This window comes from Ovis canadensis, chromosome 10 (genome assembly GCF_042477335.2).
Source record: "Ovis canadensis isolate MfBH-ARS-UI-01 breed Bighorn chromosome 10, ARS-UI_OviCan_v2, whole genome shotgun sequence".
NCBI classification, from domain to species: Eukaryota; Metazoa; Chordata; class Mammalia; order Artiodactyla; family Bovidae; genus Ovis; species Ovis canadensis.
The window spans coordinates 44205049-44214404 of NC_091254.1; positions in this window are offsets into that span (position 1 = coordinate 44205049).

Consider the following 9356-nt stretch of genomic DNA (forward strand, 5'->3'; position numbering starts at 1 on the left):
AGCCCAAGGCCCCATGCTAAACAGTCTAATTCCTCAGCCTGGACACACCCACCACTCCCATCACAGTTCACCCTCCCCTGGTCGCTTTTGCCTTAATTTGGAGTTTCCCAAAATTCCTTCCCACCAAGCTGTACACGCCCTTGCCTTGGCGCATTACTGAGGTTGCTCAAGCGGTGCCCAGGATGCTGCACATTTATTTTCATTATTTTGAAAGTGTTAGTCGGTCAGTCGTATCTGACTCTTTGCCACCCTGTGGACTCCAGCCCTCCAGGCTCCTCTGTCCGTAGAATTCTCCAGGCAAGAATACTGGAGTGGGTAGCAATTCCCTTCTCCAGGGGACCATCCTGACCCAGGGATGGAACCCAGGTCTCCTGCATTGCAGGTGGATTCTTTACTGGCTGAGCCACCAGGGAAGCCTACTTTCATTCTGTTCAGTTCAGTTCAGTTGCTCAGTCGTTTCCGACTCTTTGCAACCCCATGGACTAACAACAGCTTCCCTGCAGGCTTTCCCTCCCTGCCAGGCTTGCCTGCGGCTTCCGTTCCCTGCCTTGCTTCCTTGTCCATCACCAACTCCTAGAGCTTGCTCAAACTCATATCCATCAAGTCGGTGATGCCATCCGACCATCTCATCCTCTGTCGTCCCCTTCTCCTCCTGCCTTCAATCTTTATGTTGCCCTTGATCAAAATCTTCAGTATATTCCTTCACAGCTGGAGGCCATTCTTCCAAGGCCCATTCTTTAGAGGCTCTCTACCAGTGAGTATAGTTTTCACTGTGGATTTTATTTTTTGAATCAGTCCAAAGTCTTTTGGACCAGATTTTGGTGGCTAATAAAATAGCAGCATTATTTTGAATCTAAAATAAAGGGTGCTAAAATGTAATGACATTTTTTTCTCACTCTGGAAGTATTCCAGAAGAGGACTATCAATTTGAGACAATGACAATTTCGTTGCAATTGGCCAGACAAACTGATAGCTTTCTTTGCACAGCAGCTTTGATGATGTATGAGTTCTAGTATATTTTTTAAAGGGCTTCATTCTTTATCCTATTATCATAAACATGAATATGTCTATGTAAACCCACACATGGAAATGAATTTCACAGACCAATGATGATTCTTGTCCTAGCTGAACAGCCAAAGACATGCACCCAGTCCCTAGGATCAGTTTGTTGTACTGGGGCATGATGGTAACATCCGTCACCCACCTGGACTTCCGAATAATGGGCTTGTCCTAAAGGGTAGAAGGATGGAAATGTACAAAAATAAAACTTTTTAATGATAAGACAGTTTCAGTTGTCTCAAGCCACTCTGGTCCATAATACACGTACTTAACATTATACAGGTTTCTTCAGTTTCCTTTCACCCCCAAGTATAGGTACATCTTGGAGCTATTGTGGACCACTGTGATGAAGTGAGTCATGTGAATTTTCTGGTTTCCCTGGGCAGACAAAGCTATGTTTACATTATGCTGATAGTCTATTAAGTGTGCAATGTTTTTTTTTTTAAATCAATGTATACATCTTCATTAAAAAATGCTTTCTTGGGAGGGGACTTGGGTCAATTTATGGCCGATTCACTTTGTTGTTTGGTAGAAACCAATGCAGTACTGTAACGTAATCATACTTCCATTAAAAATACATACATAAATAAATACTTTCTTGTTAAAAATGCTAGGCACCATCTGAGCCTTCAGTGGGTAGTAATCTTTTTGCAATAGTAACATTAAAGATCCCTGATCATTGATCACCACAACAGATATAATAATAATGTAAAAGTTTGAAATATTGCAAGAATTACCAAAATGTGACGCAGAGACACAAAGTGAGCAAATACTGTTGGGGAAATGGCCCTGATAGACTTGCTCAATAAGAGGGTTGCCACAAACCTTCAATTTATAAAAAAATACAGTATCTGTGGAATGTAGTAAACCAAGATTTGCCTGTATAGAGAACTTGCTACATAGACTTGAGGGATTGACTTTATTCTCTCCTTCCCTGGTGGCTCAGATGGTAAAGCGTCTGCCTAGAAGGCGGGAGACCCAGGCTCGATCCCTGGGTCGGGAAGATCCTTTGGAGAAGGAAATGGCAACCCATTCCAGTACTCTTGCGTGGAAAATCCCATGAACAGAGGAGCCTGGCAGGATACAGCCCATGAGGTCACAAAGAGTCAGACACAACTGAGCAACTTCACTTCTAGGGAGGGTTTATTTGGCAGCCTGAGGGGTATAGTTCAGCTATAACTACTAGGTGGATGATAAGTTTCCTGAAGGCAGAAACAGGCATCTATTCCCAGCACCCAGCATAGAACCTGAGCAGCGACAAGAGCTCAACTATTTGCTGAAAGATGTAATTAAAACACGACTTCAAAGTTAGACTCTATTCTGTAATGGGTCAGGTACTGTTATTCCTAAGTGTACTTCCCCAATGCTTCTTGCCTCTTGAATTTCTGATTCTGTGATTCAGTAAGTTCTCCCAGAACTACCTAAGCTGAAAGAACCATTAACAGGGAGAAAAACGGAAAATTCTTTTCCATTTGTCATTCATTAAGACATGATAAATTACATGATGGAATCATGTGTAATTCATCACTCCATCTGATTTTAGCAGCGGAATGAAGAATTATCTTGTCCTACATATACAGATCATATTTGCATCCCATAGACTGGCAAAATCCAACATGAATATATTATATTCAAGGACACAATTTCTGTAATCATGCCACTCAAGGAGCAGTTTAAAATAGCAAATAAAATCAAACTGGAGCACTCAGCATCCTTATCAAATGAGAATCACATACAAAAACCCGCTTTCTTCTTTTCAACTTCAGCTGCAGGGACCAGAAATAAATGGCACCATATTCTCTGATCGTGATTAAGGTGTCATCAGGCGCAGCGAGAATGCGCAGCACAGGACCCCCGAAAGACAGCCCCTGCAGCACAGCAGGCAGCTGGAAGGAAGCCTCTCGCTGTCGAGCCCGAGCATCAGCCTGCTCTGAATATACCTGCTGCACATACGTGCAGAAGCCATCCTGGGGAAGAAGGGAAAGTCCATTAAATGTCTGCTGCCTTTTTGGCTTTCAAAAATTCTCCTTATCATCAGGGCACGGACATGAGGTAAATATTATGAACTAGGTCATTGGCATGAACTTGGCTGCCAAAAACTTGGAGCTAATAACTGGGGTGCACTAGCTGGGCTGGGGCTGGAAGTGTGCTACCGAGTGTCTGGGCTCACTTCCCTGCCCAGTCTCTCTAAAGATGATGCTGATGATGGTGGTGATTGAGATCACACCCTGTCTCACTTAATGTGGACCTTCACCTCCATTCTTGCCATAACTGGATGAGATAAGTACTATTGCTCTCATTTTACAAAATGGGAAACTCAAACCTAGAAAAACTAAATTATCTGCCTAAGATCAAACAGGGGCTTCCCTGGTGGCTCAGATGGTAAAGAATCTGCCTGCAATGCAGGAGGCCTGGGTTCAATCCCCAGGTCAGGAAGATCCCTGGAGAAGGAAATGGCAACCTGCTCCAGTATTCTGGCCAGGAGAATTCCATGGACTGTATAGTCCATGGGGTCGAAAAGAGTCAGACACCACTGACACCACTGACACCACCGACTTTCACTTTCACTTTAATCTTAAACGACTAACACACACACACACACACACACACATCAAGCAACTAGTAAGTGGCTTGCCTGAGACTTGAGCTCATGCCGGTCTGACTGCACAGTTCTGACCCACCAGGACATAGGCTTCACTTCAAATCTCAGCAGTGCATGTAGGGAAGAGCAGACCAGTGGTCACAGGGAAGGAGTGGGAGTGCCCAAAAGGCCTGGGAACTTCTCCATTTTCTCTCCACTTCCCGCAAAGCCCTAATTCACTAGAGTCTTTCCTTCTCTTCCCTGGAATCCTGACTATTCCCTTTCAAATCAGATGACAGTGAAAACACTTGTATTTGCCTTCATTAGGGGACTGGTCCAAGTTCTGACTCAACTTGTCACTTCAGAGCTTAATTCATCCTAGAGTAATAGGAGGCTACTGATGTACAATGGCAGAGAATTTCATTGGCAGATGTCTCAGCTCCTCATTATTATCCAATCCAAACTGGGAAACATTGATGATGACGATGATGATGATGATAGTATTTGCAGAAAAATTATTCTGTGGCTGTCCTTGTTCTAAATACTTTCCGTGTATGTCAGGGATCTAATTATCGTTAGGTGTTGCTTGTTCATAGGGTTTCTTGCTCACTGGTGTTTCACTTTTGCTTTTGGGTAAGGTAGCAAATCCCCATGGACTGAGGAGCCAGGCAGGCTACAGTCTGTAGGGTCACGAAACCTCAAACATGACCAAAGTGACTTAGCATGCATGACAGGTAGCAAATCCCCAGGTGGCACTAGCGGTAAAGAACCTGCAGGAGATATGGGCAGGAGACATAAGAGACACAGGTTTTGATCTGCATGTACGCAGCGCAGCAACTACGTCCTTCATTCCCTGGTTTTAGGAAAGCCTTCTCAGGACTTGCCTGAGCTACTGAAATTCCTAGTTAACCTGATATACAAGAGCTTGAAAATTGTGAATGTGTATGTCCCCTTGGTTCACCTTCAAATTGGCAAATGTACTAAGGGGCATACGATACTCCAGAAAGGCTCAGAAACAAACATTTTATACCCTTTCCTCAGTAACTTCAAGTCTGATTCACAAAACACAACCCAGCTTACCCACTGAATTCTGCCCACTGCTTCATAGTCTATTTTCATGAAAACTTGTTCTATTTGTTTAATATTCTAGAGAGGAAAAAAAAAATGTCTTTAGAGTAAGCTATTCACTAGATTGGTGGGTGGGTGGGGGGATACAGAAGGAGGAGAAAATCTTCATTTTTCCAATTTATGAAATTTCATATTCAAAAATACGTAATACTCAAAGAACTCTGGAACATTCGCTCTAAAACATTAATAGGACTCTTAATCTGAATTCAGTGCACTGATGCCAAAACTCTTCTGCAGTGAAAGACTGGGCTTCTAGAACTTCTGTCTTTGAAATCAAGTCTTAATTAGCAGAAGGAGCTGCGGGTCTCCCAGGGCTCATGTTCCCAGGAGGTCCCACTCCACCCTGGGAGGTGAACTCTGTTTAGGGGCTCCACTTTGACACTGCAAGCCACATAACAAGTTCTGAGGACAATGGCTGGGATAGTAAGGACACTCACTTGACTATAGCCAAGATGAAAGATGTGAAAGTTACTTTCAAGTATTGGAAGGATGATTCTGTGGGAAAGAAAGTAAATTTCTTCTGTGTGGCAGTCCAGACAGATGGACCCCGTGATCCCTGCCGTTTGGTGTTCACGGCTGATGAATACCAACCCCGACTCCTTGAGAAACTGCTGGTAGCTAGTTGAATACGTCAACCCCAAGGGGATGTCACCTCTATGGTTATATGAGATCATAACTTCTGTCTTGCTGGTAGGCTCTCTCTCCCTTGCTGGCTTTGAGGAAGCCAGTGGCCATGCTGTGAGCTGCCATGTAGAGATGCTTACATGGAAATGGACAAACAGCCATCAAGGAACTGAGGCTTTAGTCCAACAACCAGCAAGAAACTGAATCCTGACAACAATCATGTGTCCTTGGAAGTGCACTGTTCCCTAGTCAAGCCTTCAGATGAGACCCTAGCATACAAATACCTCGATGCAGCCCCATGAGACACCTTGAAACAGAGTCCAGCTAAGCCACAACTGGATGCCTAACTTACAAAAACTGTGAAATAATATGTAGCTTTAAGCTACTGAGTAGCTAGGAATGGATAACTCATCAGTTCAGTTCAGTTCAGTTGCTCAGTCGTGTCCGACTCTTTGCAACCCCAAGAATCACAGCACGCCAGGCCTCCCTGTCCATCACCAACTCCCGGAGTTCACTCAGACTTACGTCCATCAAGTCAGTGATGCCATCCAGCCATTTCATCCTCTGTCGTCCCCTTCTCCTCCTGCCCCCAATCCCTCCTAGCATCAGAGTCTTTTCCAATGAGTCAGCTCTTCACATGAGGTGGCCAAAGTATTGGAGCTTCAGCTTTAACATCAGTCCTTCCAATGAACACCTAGGACTGATCTCGTTTAGCATGGACTGGTTGGCTCTCCTTGCAGTCCAAGGGACTCTCAAGAGTCTTCTCCAACACCACAGTTCGAAAGCATCAATTCTTCGGTACTCAGCTTTCTTCACAGTCCAACTCTCACATCCATACATGACCACTGGAAAAACCATAGCCTTGACTAGACAGACCTTTGTTGGCAAAGTAACATCTGTTTTTCAATATGCTATCTAGGTTGGTCATAACTTTCCTTCCAAGGAGTAATCGTCTTTTAATTTCATGACTGCAATCACCATCTGCAGTGATTTTAGAGCCCCCCAAAAATAAAGTCTGACACTGTTTCCACTGTTTCCCCATCTATTTCCCATGAAGTGATGGGACCAGATGCCATGATCTTCGTTTTCTGAATGTTGAGCTTTAAGCCAACTTTTTCACTCTCCTCTTTCATCAAGAGGCTTTTTAGTTCTTCTTCACTTTCTGCCACAAGGGTGGTGTCATCTGCATATCTCAGGTTATTGATATTTCTCCCGGCAATCTTGATTCCAGCTTGTGTTTCTACCAGTCCAGCGTTTCTCATGATGTACTCTGCATAGAAGTTAAATAAGCAGGGTGACAATATACAGCCTTGACGTACTCTTTTTCCTATTTGGAACCAGTCTGTTGTTCCATGTCCAGTTCTAACTGTTGCCTCCTGACCTGCATACAGGTTTCTCAAGAGTCAGGTCAGGTAGTCTGATATTCCCATCTCTTTCAGAATTTTCCACAGTTTATTGTGATCCACACAGTCAAAGGCTTTGGCATAGTCAATAAAACAGAAATAGATGTTTTTCTGGAACTCTCTTGCTTTTTCCATGATCCATCAGATGTTGCCAATTTGATCTCTGGTTCCTCTGCCTTTTCTAAAACCAGCTTGAACGTCTGGAAGTTCACAGTTCACATGTTGCTGAAGCCTGGCTTGGAGAATTTTGAGCATTACTTTACAGGCGTGTGAGATGAGTGCAGCTGTGTTTGAACATTCTTTGGCATTGCCTTTCTTTGGGACTGGAATGAAAACTGACCTTTTCCTGTCCTGTGGCCACTGCTGAGTTTTCCAAATTTGCTGGCATATTGAGTGCAGCACAGCTCAACTAGAATCCCATCACCTCCACCAGCTTTGTTCGTAGTGATGCTTTCTAAGGCCCACTGGACTTCACATTCCAGGATGTCTGGCTCTAGGTGAGTGATCACACAATCATGATTATCTTGGTCGCGAAGATCTTTTTTGTACAGTTCTTCTTTGTACAGTTCTTCTGTGTATTCTTATAGAGTGGTTCAAAAGATTAGAAAGTGGGCTAATGGGTAGAAAGTCAAGACAGACCAATTGCAGTTCATAAAGGGAAAAAATTAAGGTCAGAGCTCTCCAACCTTGAAATGGGAAATGGGCTACCGTTAGCTGAAGTTGCCTTTAACTTAAGGTATTCGAGCAGATGCAGGCTCCTGGCTCACAGAAAAGAGAATTTGTGCACTGAAGAGGTAATGTATAAGTGACCTTTCAAGTCCTCTCAAAACCCAGGATTCCATAATTGCAGCTTCACTAGAGATGGTCAGGTTTTATGTCTATTTTGGGGAGTGAGATGTTGGCTTTTCTCTTACAAGTCTCAGGGGTGTTTGCCTTTGCACAGTAATGAAGCTGAAATGGAGAAAAAGAGATGATGCCTGATCTCCAAGACACCAGGGCATCACCCCATGGTGAGTCAATACCCAGTGTCAGCGTAGCGGTCATGAGGAGACACCCTGGCTGTGGACTAAGGTCAGCCCAGTTCCTTCTAAGTCATGCTCCCAAGGAGACATGCTCTGCACTCCTGGGTGTGGCTTACAGTGCAGACATTACCATGGCAACAAGGTGATACTATGCACATAGTTTGTAACAAATACTTTTAGAATGAAAACAAACCAAAACACCCGGAGGGGTGGCTTCCTGAGAGACTAGGACCAGAGAGGGAAGTGAAAACAAAAAAGCTCAAGAGGAGGGCAATCACTGCCTGCGCTCAGGCTGCCCACCTGGTTCTCCCCTGTTGCCACAAAACAGAGTCTGGAAGAGGCATGGGTCTGCCTGGCCACCAGCAGGCAAGGGCCACGGTGGGAGTGGGCCCTCAGGCAGTGCACCGGCCGTCACATGACCACCCCTTGGCCTTGCAGCATTGTAACTCTGCCCAGAGACACCCAGCTTCTTCCATCAGCCAGAGCGGAGTTGGGAAGCCTGTGTTTACAGGAACAGCCTCTGCCCCTGCCCGGGGAACTGCCTTCTCAGCATGACTATGTGAGGGACACTGGACCACTGCCGCCTCACATTGCTCACTTGTTGAGCATCAGTGGTGTGCCAGGCTTTGTGCTGGATGTTGTGGCTTCGGAGCTGAAAGATGCCTTATTGCCCTCATGGCATTTGCTGCCTACTGGGGTTATGGTGAGTCAGCAATGTAGTGCAAAAGATAACTTCTGTGTTACAGGAAACTGCAGACCACTATCAGCTTAAAAGAAGCAGCAGCTACTTCTAGGAAAATTGCTGTTGTTCAGGCGCTCAGTCATGTCCAACTCTTTGTGACCCCATGAGCTGCAGCACTCTAGGCTTCCCTGTCCTTCACTATCTCCCAGAGTTTGCTCAAACTCATGTCCATTGAGTCAGTGATGCCATCCAACCATCTCATCCTCTGTTATCCCCTTCTCCTTCTGCTAAGACATACTCAACTGAGTCCACGATGACTACATTGCCTTAAAGTCATTCACTCATTCCGTAGCATTTATTTGGGCACCTGTACATGCCAGGCATGGTCCTGAATTCTGGGAATATAAAGAAAAATCAGAAAACAGAGAGAATTATTACTCTGGCAAAAAATGGGAGGGAAGCATTCTAGATAAGGAAACAGCACATGGGAAGATACAGAAATAGGAAAATAGAACATCACCTTCTCTGCTCCCCAAGGCAACCGCAGAGCTTGGTGTGAGACCACCATTCCTCGATGCCACCCATATCAGAAATACTCACCCTTCACATCGGGCCCCTGAAAACAGCCCAGGGTTCATCTCCTCCAGGAGAACTTCCTGGCTTCCTGCTCTGCTTTAGATGTTCCCACAGCACCCAGACTGAATTCTAGGTCAGCTCTGACCTGCCTAAGGACAGAGACCACGTCTTGGCTGACTCTGTGTGCCACAGGTAAATATTTATTGAAAGAATGAGTGACTGAGTGAGTGAATGAATCAGAGGAGAAAGAATGAGATGACTGACTAGGCTGGCAGGCATGC